The sequence below is a fragment of the Xenia sp. Carnegie-2017 genome, unplaced genomic scaffold (genome assembly GCF_021976095.1).
Source record: "Xenia sp. Carnegie-2017 unplaced genomic scaffold, XeniaSp_v1 HiC_scaffold_41, whole genome shotgun sequence".
NCBI classification, from domain to species: domain Eukaryota; kingdom Metazoa; phylum Cnidaria; class Anthozoa; order Malacalcyonacea; family Xeniidae; genus Xenia; species Xenia sp. Carnegie-2017.
Genome location: NW_025813506.1, coordinates 570,313 through 584,623, shown reverse-complemented (window position 1 = coordinate 584,623; position 14,311 = coordinate 570,313). Strand labels below are relative to the sequence as shown.

The following is a 14,311-nucleotide window of genomic DNA, read 5'->3' as shown; positions in this document are numbered from 1 at the left end:
AACTCATTGTGCTGCCATCAACTGCACACAAACAAACGAACTCGTCCTGATTTAAGTTTTTTTCGTTTTCCAAAGGATCTAGAGAGGCAAGCGTATTTTTTGTTTGCAAGTCTTATGGAAACTATATGTAATGCTGCATGGGCAATTAAGTTTTTAAGCATTTCTTTGTATTTCCAATCAAAGGAATGGGTAAACATATTGTCGTCGTGTAGATCTTTTGGGCAAAAGTGCAGAATATCATTACAAAAATTGTAAACTGCGTGCAGATAATTTTCAGGACTGCATGTTCACCAACATGGAAAAGAAGAGATTAAATCCTCAGAGTGAGCCAATTCTATACAAAATTCCAAATCCTCCACCCCAAATTGGGAAAAAACGAAGGGCAATTGAAAGAAAAGAAATTCAATATGCTCCATCGGGTGGATAAGTAATTTTTCACATTTTATTTTCTAATAGATTTCAAGTAAGTTTAAATAAAACAATGAAACACTATTTTTACAAAAAACGAGGAAAAGAATTATTAGAAATAATACACATAATTCACTTAGCAAGCTACATAGAATGAGGTAGATAAAGAAACAGGGAGAACTGAATGAATACAAAAAGACTTTGATTACAGCAAAGAAATCTCGACATGAAGAAATATCCAATGTTACACGTTAGTTGGTGACATGCAATACATGTACATAAAGTTTTTGATACTGACTTAATCAAAACACTTTGAAGGAATAAGAGGAGAGCAACTTAGCAAAGAGTGCGACAATAAGCATGGTGAAAGTTTTAACATTGATGAGATGAAAAGTTGGGAGTGCCAGTTTTCCAATTTTTATATATGGCATCAAACCCTGTAGTTGCTCATTTCTTTATAGAAGAAAATCAAACAACTGAAGGCAACCAAATTTATGATATTCTCATTAATCAATCAAATGAAAATGAAGAAGGTAAAATGTAATGGTTTTGCAACAGCTAGATTACATTAAGACTTTACACATAAGCTAGTTATCAATGTTTTCCAATGACCACAAATTTTCTTTAGACAATGTACCTGAGTGTTCAAAACTAGATTTCAGTGATCAAACAAACCAATACCTCTCAAATAACACCCCTAGGAAGAGAAAACAAAAAATAAAAATTCAAACCAAGAATAAAAATTCAAACTTGGATTGAATGTCCTTGTCATTATATCAGACATGGGGTCTAACTTCTATAGCTTATCTCTTCGCTTAATAACAATAACAAGAAAGTTTACCTCATGTTTGATCCACACATCTAATAAAGTGCACAGAATAATGATTTTACAGAAGGGTCACTCAGATGTACAACGCGTCCTCGTGTCAGCCAATATTCCAGCCAGATGATTAGCATTTCTCACTTTTTTCCAACCATTAAAATTACATGACATCAGTACTTAATATTGAATTCAAGTATATTATGACTTAAAAAATGACTTCGGATCATTTTAAAGGTTGGAAAAAGTCAAAAAACCTAATCATCCACCACTTTCTGACGCGAGCGACTCTTCTGTATATTCGTGTTCTGTGCCCATGCGTTGAAAAATATAACACTTTGCTATTAAGAAAAAGGAATTTTCAAATATATACTTATTTACCTTGATATATAGTTAGATGTTCAAAATTTCCAAAGTATGGAAATTTTAAAACCAATGTTCTCCAAAATAATAACGTCTAGCAAATTTGAATTTTAGTGATCACCCGCAAAGCTTGCATTTGTCTAATATCCTGAGCTGATTAGCTATGACTATTTTTATTATATATTTGCAGGGTTTTGTGAATGACTCCGATAATTCGCGAGTCAATTGCAACTTGCAAATACGCACTAACTTAATTAGAATAAATAGTGAATTTGTTAAGATGTGATCTCATATTCTTCCTGTAATTAGTACATAATTAAGCTTTTTGATAACTTGTTGGTTACATTCTGTTTGTATTTGATAATACAAGCTCATTAGCATGTCTAGCAACGTAAAATTTATTTTACAATAATGCTATTCAAAAACAGATGTAGTCTTTTAAAATTTCTACCAAGTTGTCAGGTATAGACCCCCCTAGAGACCCCCATTCAAACCTCTATGTAATGAGTTAAATTAGAAATTTGGCACGACAAGTGACAGTTCATAGATAGAGAAAAGCTCAGACTTCAAACCATGCAAGTTTATTGTAACCCTTTACCCATCTCCACAACAGTGCCAGCAAATTCACCTTTTGAGAAAAACCTCAAAATTTTTTTCTGCCAAAGATTAAGCAAAAATTATCAGAGTGAAAATTTGCAGTTAAGGACAGCTTAATGCCATAAATGTTTATTAGGCATTTCACTAGACTATTATCTTCTGCAAGGTGTGCTATATAGCAATCACTAGTAGCATTGTATTATCAAATACAAACAGAATGTAACCAACATGTCTTTAATTATATAATTACATGAATGTTAAAATTGGTTCATGTGTCATGCTTACTGGTTATGATAAATATCTTTTCATATGATCAAAGCTCGTTTAAATGTAAATCTGAAATAATTTAGTTAAGAAATTATACTGATCATCAGAAAAATTACCTAGTTATCATGAAAAATACTTTGTTGTTTTGCCAAATTTCAAGGTTTATCTGCATACATAGGAAGACATTTTTACTTTATAGAAAATGCTTTTCATACATCAATAGCCCTTTGGAATTTATGGCAAACAATCTGGTATGAGCTGTAGATTAACACACCTTTACATCTCTACATGAGGTGTTCAGTTAGAAAAGGGGACAATATGTGACATGTGACAACATTTCATGTATGTGTCAGTGAAATACTCAGGCTTAATACCATTCCAGTCAAATTGTCAAAAAGCTTCATGGTCAGAAGACTCAAAATCACAGGTTATAGTAAACAGCTTCTCATGTAATAAATGTTAGTTTTCTCAAATCTTAAACAATATGTAGTATAACTGTCCAATGATTGAATGATCAATGATCATTAACTGAAAAGCCCCAAACATTTGTTTATGATAAAGTAAATAATAGTATGGCGCATTATGGCTAAAGATTTTTTGTCCATTGAAATATATTTGCAGGAATGTAGGATTTCGCCTCCATATAACGGTCACGATTCTCCAAGCACTAAAGAAATCATAGCTAAAAGTCCTTCAACAACAAGTTTAGAAGCATCAATCTGCTTACCATACGCCATATTAATATAAATCGCATCACACACTCGCATAAATTGACTTTGATATATTACATTCATGCATACACTTCAGTTGTCCTTTACTTACGATTTTGGATGTAAATTTCTGCTGATAAAACTCAAAACAATGTTGGCTTGCTTTTGAACATCAATGACTGAAATGTCGCTCGCGAGATCGTCTTTGCCAAGCATTTACAATTCATGCATAAATTTTTCGCCCTCTTGAAAAAATTCCCAGTTTGGAAAGCAGCATTCGTGTCAATATATGAATTTGTAAAAGATTTCCATAAATTCCATCTGATTGTAGTTTGGTTTCTCTAATGCTTTAAAAAATTACTATGAAACGATCAAACATTCAATTCAGACAGTGAGCTTGACTATGTTAGTCCAGTTGGCTACCAGTCGAAATCGGTCACACCAATCACAGTAAGACAAAAATTTAAACGAACCAATTACACGATAGCAAGTGGACTCCCTTATAGGTCCGGCCGCCCGTTTATCGGTCGAGATTATTCCAGATCGTCCACTGATCTGGCTATTGACCAATGAAATAAGCGTTTTTGGCGTTCATAGACTCCTTTATCAGTCGAACCAGTCAAGCCACCGCGCTTATCAGTCGGTTATTCCAGGTCAATTAAAATTCAACTGATCTCGTTACCAACGAGATATTCATTGGATTAGTCATTAGTTTTCAATAATAAATAAAGTTGGATTTTTATCACGAAGTAAATGCGATAATAAAGTAAGAATAATTAATGAATTTTTAATTAATATGAATAGGTAATTTTTTGAATTTCAAACATCAGTCGCGCGACGGATTTGACATACTCTAGATCAGCCCCTGCATTCAATTGAGACAGTGAGCTTGACTATGTTAGTTCAGTTGGCTATCAGTCGAAATCGGTCAAACCAATCGCAGTAAGACAAACATTTAAACGAACCAATTACACGATAGCAATTGGACTCCCTTATACGTCCGGCCACCCCGCTTATCGGTCGAGATTATTCCAGATCGTCCACTGATCTGGCTATTGAACAATGGAATGGCTTAAATAAGCGTTCTCTAACTCCGTTTTCGGTCGAACCAGTCGAGCCATCCCGCTTATCACTCAGCCAGTTAATATAATTCTAGATATGTTTTTATCTACTGATCTGTTTAGTAAGGTGGTATTTGTATAAGTTTTCATACATAAAACAGAATTTTGACTATGAAATCCAAACGATTACAGAACGAAAATTTAATGATCAAAAAATTGTAATCATTAAATTTGATAAATAATTTTTGAACTAGAAACATATGCCGCGTGACTGATTTGACCTACCCTAGATCCACCCCTGAATTTTAAGTGTTAAAGACGTCAAGTGAAGTGATATTTAGTGATGTTAAAATTGTAAGCAAAATATTATATATATATATATATATATCACTTCCACTATATATATATATAGGAAGTTTTGTTTATTTGAATCTCCGTAAGTACAGTGCTCGATGCTTAAGAGCAGAGCGTAAATATTGATGAGAAGAAGAAAATACACAAAAACTACAATTTCATCCCGACAAGCCTGTTTCGTGATTTCTCACTCTTCAGGGGATAATATTAAATGAATACAAAAGCATGTGCTAGATTATATATACAAGAGGAAGTTAGGGTAAAAAATTAAGATAGAATTACATAATATGTTGAGTGTATGGTTACAAATTGGATAAAAGTGCCTTGTGTCTATGGCGACAAGAGGAGATAAGTTCGTTACGTTTGTTGAGTGATGATAGTTGTGGTTGGTAGGTGATAAAGAATTTTTCTTTCAGGCATAGGTTGCATCTTTTGTTGGCGCTGTTGTACGGTTTGCTGTTAGTGATGATGTTCCATGAGATATCGTGAGCGATGTTGATGTCTTTTAGTGTCTATATGTGTTTGCTGAGTTCGGTAGAGTTTTTTAGTTTTTTGTGGCAGAAAGAGGCATTGTGGTTCCTGTGTCGAGTCTTAAATTCGTTTTATGTAAGTCCGATGTATGTCTCAGTTGTGTTAGTGTCCAAACGTTTAACAGTTGCTTGGTAGATGACAGATGATTGTAGGCAGTTTCTGTTAAGTGGGCAGTTTTGTTTTTGTCGCCAGTTGCATGTTTTAGTTTGTGTATTTTTGTCATTGATGGTGTCATTAGTATTGTCAGGTTCTCTCAATATGCGTTTTTATGGTTATTAATAATATGTTCCATATGGCTCATGCAGCTGTAGCTTAATTTAATTGTGTTGCGGTTAAATAGTTTTCTCAGTTTGTGGTCTATGGGAAAGTGCTTGTCAATTAGTGAAATTCATTCGCTCTAAACGTCTCCAAGCTAAAAGCACGTGTAAATAAATATCCTCATTCTGATGAAGGCTCGAAGTAACGAGTCGAAAGCTTAATAAAATCATTTAAAATCCAGAGAAACTTTTATCTTTTATGTATTCAATGCCTGGATTACAAATTTTCAAACTTATATATATATATATATATATACAAAGTGTAAATGCAATGTGCCCTCCCGGCTATCACATTTTAAAATGGTGACCCCTGCACTTGGGACACAGGATGTACGGTTATATATATATAAGTTTGAAAATTGGTAATCCAGGCATTTAATACATAAAAGATAAAAGTTTCTCCGCCTTTTAAATGACTTTTTATTGAGCTTTCGACTCGTTGCTTCGAGCCTATTTTTAACTAGCATACTTGTGACTACACATGGCAATGCCTACTAGTGCTACTGTGCTTAGAGAAAATATATTTGAAAATTTTCATAATTTGGAATTTGGACAGTCATTGAAAAAAACAATGATACCTTTGCAAAGGTTTTATGCCACGATCTTTAAAATCAGTGTGATTCAAATAACTCATAAAGAGTGGTTGAAAACTTTTTTGTATTTTTATGTTTTTAAAATTAAATTTAATTTCGAGCTGCATACGCTGCAAATAACAGAATCCCGAATTTTATTAAATTAACATGGCACTGAAACTTTATACAGCCACGGGCGAACTGGTCTCGTCATAAATCACGCTGAAAATGTAAAAAGCGGTGCTTTTTATAGCCATAATCTATTGGCATGGGTTGGTGGGTACTTGTGTGGCTATATCTAGTATAAATCAAGTACCTTAAAAAAACCAAATAAACTAGATGATTAAGAAGCATGACACATTAGAGATTTTGCATTCTGCTTTTTGATTAGGTGCCGTGTTCCAAGCATTAACTAGGCTAGTCCAAATCACTTATTTGAAATCAGTGTATGGCATTAGTTCGATCATTTTTTCAGGATATTTGTGATGCAGCAAAATTAAAAAGATAACCTTAGCATGCGCATGTAGACGACAATTCTTTTTGAAAATAGAAATCCCTTAGTGCCATCTTCAGTATGAGTGAATAATTACATAAATAATACAAAGTTTATATAAAAGTAATAGAGTGTTTGCACCTACGTCACCACTACGTCACAAACTTTGACTGTCCGCCATTATTGGGAGTGAAGAGTGGTGCAGTAAGACAATTTACTATTATATCGGCCAAGTTTTTTCTCAATTCATTGCACCATTGCATGGTTTTAAACCATTTAAACGACAGGGTCTGAGCGAAAGGACCTTTCTTTTTGTTAAATGCACAAAATCATAAGGAAATATGACAAAGAAACGGAGATTTTGTAATCCGAACGTATGTTAAGTAAAGTGGCGACTTGCGAATGCAAACGATCATTGCCGAGATTCAAGCCGCAACGCACTATGTTCTGAAAAACAATCGTGTTTTAAGCAAAACTTACACTCTGGAAATGGTGCTTCTCTGGGCCCGGAAAGAGGAGGATCGTCTTATTAAAATCATTAAATACAATCGTGAATACGGTTAGCAAATTAAATGTTGTGTTGTTCAACTATGTCAAGAAGGATGAGACGAGAGATAAAATGTGTATGATGAATGCAATGATTGATGAAATCTTGCCGAAATTTATCACAGCCCAACGAACCTGGCTTGAATGTGCTAAGGTCAGTTTGCTTTGTGAGTGAAGTTTGACAAATAAGAAGATCTATTGTACTTTTGGGTTGAGAAACTTTTGCTAAATAATATACGGCTCATGCTGACAGAAAGAAAAAGTTCAACCTGGTTCTGTGGATGTAGACAAGACAAAAAATATGGCTACAGTTAGAAGGCACATTTGAATAATTTTTGTGACATCGAGACAGAAGTACACCATTCTTCAACAACTTTTACCACCAAATTAACTTGGTCATACTTTTGGAGGACCTGTCACTTTCATTCACAAGATGATAACTCTCGGCTCATTTGACTGATGTGGCATTCGACATTGAATGAACAGTACTTTTTATTATTGATGAAAACATTGTTATGACATGAATTTGCCTTTGTTGGCATGAGATTATATATGAACAGATTGGTTTCCTTGTTCCATGTTGATGCCATGCATTCACTTTTTATCATATTAACAACACTTATTAAATATCCAGTAATAAACAGTCTGAAATGCTTTAGTGCTATACGAATACTTAATATTTTTATTGAATGGTTTTTTGCAAGATTAATGTTTTGGTGGTCAAGACTGAGAACCTCACAACGACCATTCGACAACAGCATCTAGTTTAGTTAACACTGGGTTTAAAAAGCTGAGATTATTTGGACTATTGTCACTATAATGCATAAATATATAACGGAGTTATTTTCATAAGCGAATAACAATTTTATTGCTTCCGCGCGTTAGTTTGTATATAAATTTTAAGTAGGAGATATGTTAATCAGGGAGAAACGGAGAACAATCTGTTAACATATACAAAAGTACTGGAGTACTGAGGAAGTTAGTTACTATTTAGTTTATTTACAAAAACAGTCCTCGTGTTATGGTCATGAAGTTCAAGGTTAATTGCGGACGCTACAAGTGCGAACAGGCTGTTTGCTACAATTAGTTATATTTTGTTCACATGCACATAGTGTGATTCACTCACGTGCACAGAGGATAGTATCATTGGTAATTCACAAACAAATCCCATGCCATTCAAGTGGCCATCGTCAGGGGAAGTTTCACAAAAAATCTCCCTGACCTCCCCTCCCTTCCTCTTTGTCGATTTTGCATGTACTATTATAAGCTTCTTTCCGTGGTGGCGTTTTTATCACCTAACCTTTTCTGTGCTATACAGAAAAAATTTATTCGTAAAAATTTTTGGTTAAATTGTGTAAAATATTTACATTAAAAAATATGTAATTTGTTATTTCTATTTTGTTAAAACGGCATGTGCTTTGACACAATGCCGATTTTTATCCAAAAGATAGTACTTATCAAAATCTTTAATGACATGCGCATAGAAAACAGAGCTCATCAGCCTCAAAAAGTCCTTTAAGGCCTAATTCCACGGCAGCGAAATGCGAAATAGTTCGCGGGAAACTGATATAACGCATGCGCACCCTTGCCATGAGACATTTCTCGGCGAAAAATTTCTGTTTCGCCAAAGTTGAAATTGTTTCAACTCTCAAGCGAAAAAAACCAGCGAAACCAATGAAATAACTGCTTTGTAAACAAAATTTAATATGGCGTCTCTGGAAATCAACATGACTAGTCTTTCGGAAGACACAGCTCTATTACTTCATAGCATAAATGCCAACGAAACTCTCGATTTCCATGATGATTTTTGTGAAATACTTATTAGCGAAGTTCAGTCTTTGCCAATTTTATGGATGAGAGAATCCCCTGATTTCAAACGGTCAGACAAGAAAAGGATTGTCTGGGCAAATTTAGCAAAAAAACTTAAACGCGATGGTGAGTACATGGTTTAGTTTGGTGTGTTTTCTGCCAAGCCTTCAGGTGAAGGTGCACTTTGAACATGCTATATAAGTAATAAGAAAGAGTACACAGAAGTTACATATTTCATGCATGTTTTATTTTCTCCAAGTTTTTTAAGTTCCCTACTGTTTACACCAGTGACTTCTATATTTACTAGAGTATGGTGTGGGATGAAATTATGCAAGGCTCTCCCTTTACAGATTATGTCATAGGCAGTTCAGGAACTCTGATGTTCAAGATTTTGCAACTTGGTGGATACAGTTGAATTTTTTGTGAATTGTACTGCACCACATCTAGTCATCAATTGCATGGTTAAAAAGGCAGTTGCCTAAATAATAAAAGATCTTTGTGTTAATTGTGTTCACTAGCTTAATTTCTTAAATTTTTCTATTTAACTTTTTTAGTTAACTTTTTGAAAAACAAGTGGAAAAATCTCTGTGATAGCTTCAAAAAATGTCTTGACAGAGAAAGAGATATGAGCAGGTCAGGTGCAGGTGCTTATAAGCCACCTCGCTGCAGATATTTTAGTCAATTGGCATTCCTTCGGGATACACTAAGTAATCGCACCACCCATAGCAACGTTACCATCCAGTCTGTTGAACCACAACATTCACAACACCAGTCCCCATCCTCGTCTACATCATCAGAACCTATTTCTTGTGCAGAAGGTATTTTAAATCAAAGCTTCCCTAATGTTGAACCTCAGGCAACTATAGTTCATCGTAAAAGGAAAAAAAATGATGACATGGATCCTATTGATCACTACTTAATTAATGCCATAAAAGAAAAAGATCAAGGCAGTGATAAGAAAGAACATGAAGATGAAGATTTCTTTTTTTGTAAAAGTATTGTGGATGTTTTGAGAAAGTTCCCAAGAAAAAAAAGTCTGGAAGTAAAAATAAATATTCAACAGATTCTTCTGAAAGAGATGGATGATGAATGAGGGAAATGTGAATATTCACTTTGTTTCGTCTGACAGGTTTATGTTTTGTTTGTAAGTTTTGTTGTGATGTTTTTTATTTTGAAAAAAATTTGAATTCCTTGCATGAATCATGATCATTTCCCATGCAAATTTTAGGGATGACATTAATGTCTTTTAAATAAAGTTATCATGATTTGTGGCAATTATTTACATCAACATCATATGCATGCCATTGCCAAGGGACCTCTCCTTCCTTTGAATTAAAATATTTACAAAAATTGTCTCTTACTTCTTTAGCATCTTTTGCATAGTTGTTTGAACCAACTCTTGATATTTGACCCAAACCAGTTGTATCAACTACCATATCTCGCCAGTCCCCTCCTTTGAAATGTCCATTGATTTCATGGTCAACAAAACCTAATGGACAGTATCGGTTAGCATATGTCTTTCCATTCATTAGGTAATTATGCAAAGCAACACAAGCTTTGGTAATTGAAATAACTGTGTCAACTTTTGCATGAATTGGACGTCTAAATATTCGGAATCTTGCAGCCAATATTCCAAACGAGTTTTCAATTATACGCCTGGCTCTTGATATGCGATAGTTGGTCACAAGTTTCCTTATGTCCAAATTAGGATTTGCATAAGGCTTCATCAAGTTCTGACGTAATGGGAATGCATCATCGCCAAGAAAGACAAATGGAAATAAAACATTTGAACTGTCTATCTGTCTTGGTCTAGGCACTGGCAGGAGATTCTTAAGAATAGAATAGCCAAGATTGCTATTAGAAAATACACCACCATCACTTTGCCTGCCTGCTTCCCAATATCGACCATTGTAAATTGGTAGTTTCCATTACAAACTGCTAGCAGCACAATTGAGAAAGTTTTTATAATTGAAAAACAGTGAACCACTCCTAGCAGGTGCTTGAATGAGTACATGTTTTCCATCAATGCACCCCAAGCAATTAGGAAAATTCCAACGTTTTTCAAACAATTTGGCAATTGCTAACCAATCTTCTGGTGCTTTAGGCATGTTCAAAATGTTTTTCTCCAACATTGCTTCCCAAATAGTACTCGATGTTTCGCTGACAATCTTTGATATTGTGGTTTCTCCAATTCTATAACTCATCGATATGGTTGAGAAAGAGTCACCCGTTGCTAAATAGCGCATAGTCACACATAATCTCTCTTCAGGTTTTATAACATCTCTCCGAGTTTCCTGTTTATAAATTTTTGGCGCTATCCAGCTTAAAACCTCTTCCATCTGGCTAGGATCCATCCTGAATTGCTTAAAAAACAACTCATGGTCGTGCAGTTTCAACTCCTGTACTAAGTTCACAAATTCCCCTCGTATTGCACGACTTTTAAAAAGCTTTCTGACCCAAAATCTCTTTTTGTATTTTTTCAAACGTCGTTTTCTTCTTCGGTATATCAAGAGCAGGCAAATTAATTGTTTGCGGCTGAACTCCATATTGCTATATTATTTAAAACTTGGCGCTCTTTTTCTCATGCGTGGAAATCGAATTACAGGAGAAAATTTCGCAGAAACAGAATTTCGCGCGAACTATTTCGCATTTCGCTGCCGTGGAATTAGGCCTTTAGACCTTTATTTTCCCAATATTAAGCGGAAGCGATAATATTGATAAATTATACCAATAGTAAGGAAATGAGATAGATAAATGGGGATCGTGTTTTATACTAAGTATTGTGTTGAATCTAAAAACTTGAACATTGAGGTCAGGGTTGGTTTTGTTAATGTGGCGTATTTCTTTGATTTTAAGGGAGAATGAGGTGTGTGCGGCGTCTATGATCTTGAAAGAAGAGGGTGAATAGTTGGTTTTACATGAATGAGATTTGTGTCGGAAGATATGAGAGTTTTGTCTGTTGTGTTATGTTAAAAAATCGAATTGATTTAATTGAATCAGGGATCGGGTCTTTGAATGAGAAAAAGTTTTTGATTTTAAATGATGTGAAAATAGTCAAATGTCAATATCTGTACAGAAGCGTTTCATAATTTTCGTAAGTCTGCACTGTGTGTGTCGTGAGTAATGTCCGATGTATGATAGTTTACAGCATTGATTTGTTATTTTTGGAATTTTCGTTTGCGTTGGCCTTGGTCGTTTTATCAAGAGTTTCGGTTTCTAGTTTGAGGTTGTGTTATTTCTGTTGTCGAGGTATCGTTTTACGGTTCTGTTAATAAAGAGTGTCGAAAGATATGAGTTTTGTCTGTTGTGTTATGTTAAAAAATCGAATTGATTTAATTGAATCAGGGATCGGGTCTTTGAATGAGAAAAAGTTTTTGATTTTAAATGATGTGAAAATAGTCAAATGTCAATATCTGTACAGAAGCGTTTCATAATTTTCGTAAGTCTGCACTGTGTGTGTCGCGAGTAATGTCCGATGTATGATAGTTTACAGCATTGATTTGTTATTTTTGGAATTTTCGTTTGCGTTGGCCTTTGTCGTTTTATCAAGAGTTTCGGTTTCTAGTTTGAGGTTGTGTTATTTCTGTTGTCGAGGTATCGTTTTACGGTTCTGTTAATAAAGTATAGTGGGAAGGAGTTTCGTAAAAGAATAGATGTGATGTTTTTTATACCTCGTTGAAAGCCATTGGTCGTATTGTCAAGTTTGTATGCTCTGTAGCTGAGTGTGCGTATAATTCCAGTTTTGTATGAAGTGATGTGAAAATAAAATAGTTCATCAGAACATTGTGAAACGCTTCTTTACAGATATTGACACTCGACTATTTTTCACATCATTTAAAATCAAAAACTTCTTCTCATTCAAAGACCCGATTCGTGATTCAATCTATGTTGGTATATGCATTCAGTTGCGCGTGATGTAATTCCCGATATTTTAGAGAAACTTCGAGACATTTATCCAATATTCATGTAAAACCAACTATTCGCCCTCTTACTTCAAAATCATAGACACTGCAGACACCTCATTCTTCCTCAAAATCAATGAAAAACTCCACATTAACAAAACCTACTCGACATCAATATTCAAGTTTTTAGGTTCAAATGCGCATTAGCGATAGTGTTTTTGCAAAGTGAAGGTAACCTTAGCATGCTTGTGTACGCTTAAAGTTTGCATGCGTGTGTTTAAGAACTTTACAACTCCAAACTGCCTACGCATGTCTGATGCATCATCAAACTCACCCCTTTTTTTTTATCTTTTAACTTTACTTCGTTAACAATTTTTTAACAATTAAAAAATGTCCACTTGTGATGCATAGTGATGCATACACTTTTTACACTACAAACAAACGCTGTATGAATTCCAGGTCTACAGCTTAACTTAAAATGTTTACTTATAACGATTACTACATTGCAGTTATTTGTTTGATGAATAAACTTAATTCTTTTGACATTTCCCTTTTGCATTTTACAGTTTCTTTTCTCGTCTCAATTCCTCGCGGTTGTTTACAGAGAACGATAAACATTGCTCCTAGTGGAAGTTGTGGAAGTATCGTTAGAGATTAGTACAAGATGAATAGACTGTATGTATTTTGTTTGCACAAGTTGAGTCAGGAAAATGACCCACAATATTAAGATACTTTTATAATTTTATACTATTAAGTTTACACAAATTCCACAATCACTGATTAGAAATAGAAACTTTAACTCACTACTATTTTTGAATAATGAATATGTAAATGCAATATATTTTCCCAACCGTTACATAAAGTTGTTAGTTCTTCAAATAAAATTATATTTTGAATATCACTTTGAGCTAATGTTTACACAACACTGTATGACCAAAACATTTTATACATACAAATTGCTTTAGACTTTAGTCATTGTAGGTATCTTCACTTTAATAGTTTATCATTTTTCACTTTGTAAATTTCTTGAAAGGCAGCGCGAAAGAGCACACATCACTGGGGCTCACAGGTAAAATTCCTGATGCTACATAGGCCAGTCTGCCTATGTATAATACAACATAAAATTGAGCGCTCACATGAGAGATTATTAATTTAAGGAAAAAATAAACTGCTTCGATATAATGCTTGAGAACTGATTAACGTATTGGGCTCGTTGAGTTGCATCATTAAAAAAATCAATGTCAATATTTTGCTTTCCTAATTTTGTGTTTGTATTTGCACATGTACGCATGTTTCATGATGTTTGGAACAATTAATTAAGTGAAATATTTTAAACTTGGGCATTTAAAGTACAAGCACACTGCTCTTCAAACTGTCATACTTTGCAGTCAATCAAAAATTTTACCTTTTAGCATCTTTACATCAATATATATATCTTGGTCTTTGTTATGATATATCCCCTTCTTCACCACGCCAAAGCACAATCCACCTAGTTTGCTGTCCGTAATAGTTAGTTCTTTCCTATTTATTTCCCAATCATCCAGAACGCAAATATAGGACA

The 14,311-nt window shown here is 34.3% G+C and overlaps 2 long non-coding RNA genes across 2 annotated transcripts; one reads left to right on the top strand and one right to left on the bottom strand.

Annotated features, from left to right (window-relative positions):
* Positions 1–616: 616 nt before the first annotated feature.
* On the top strand, positions 617–908 carry LOC124456055. The gene is made up of 3 exons (XR_006952087.1): positions 617–658; positions 727–801; positions 870–908. It is a non-coding gene; the product is annotated as an uncharacterized LOC124456055 (long non-coding RNA).
* Positions 909–933: 25 nt separating this feature from the next.
* LOC124456056 lies at positions 934–14,311 on the bottom strand. Its single transcript, XR_006952088.1, has 2 exons — positions 14,156–14,311; positions 934–1,105 (listed from the first exon to the last, which is right to left on the bottom strand). It is a non-coding gene; the product is annotated as an uncharacterized LOC124456056 (long non-coding RNA).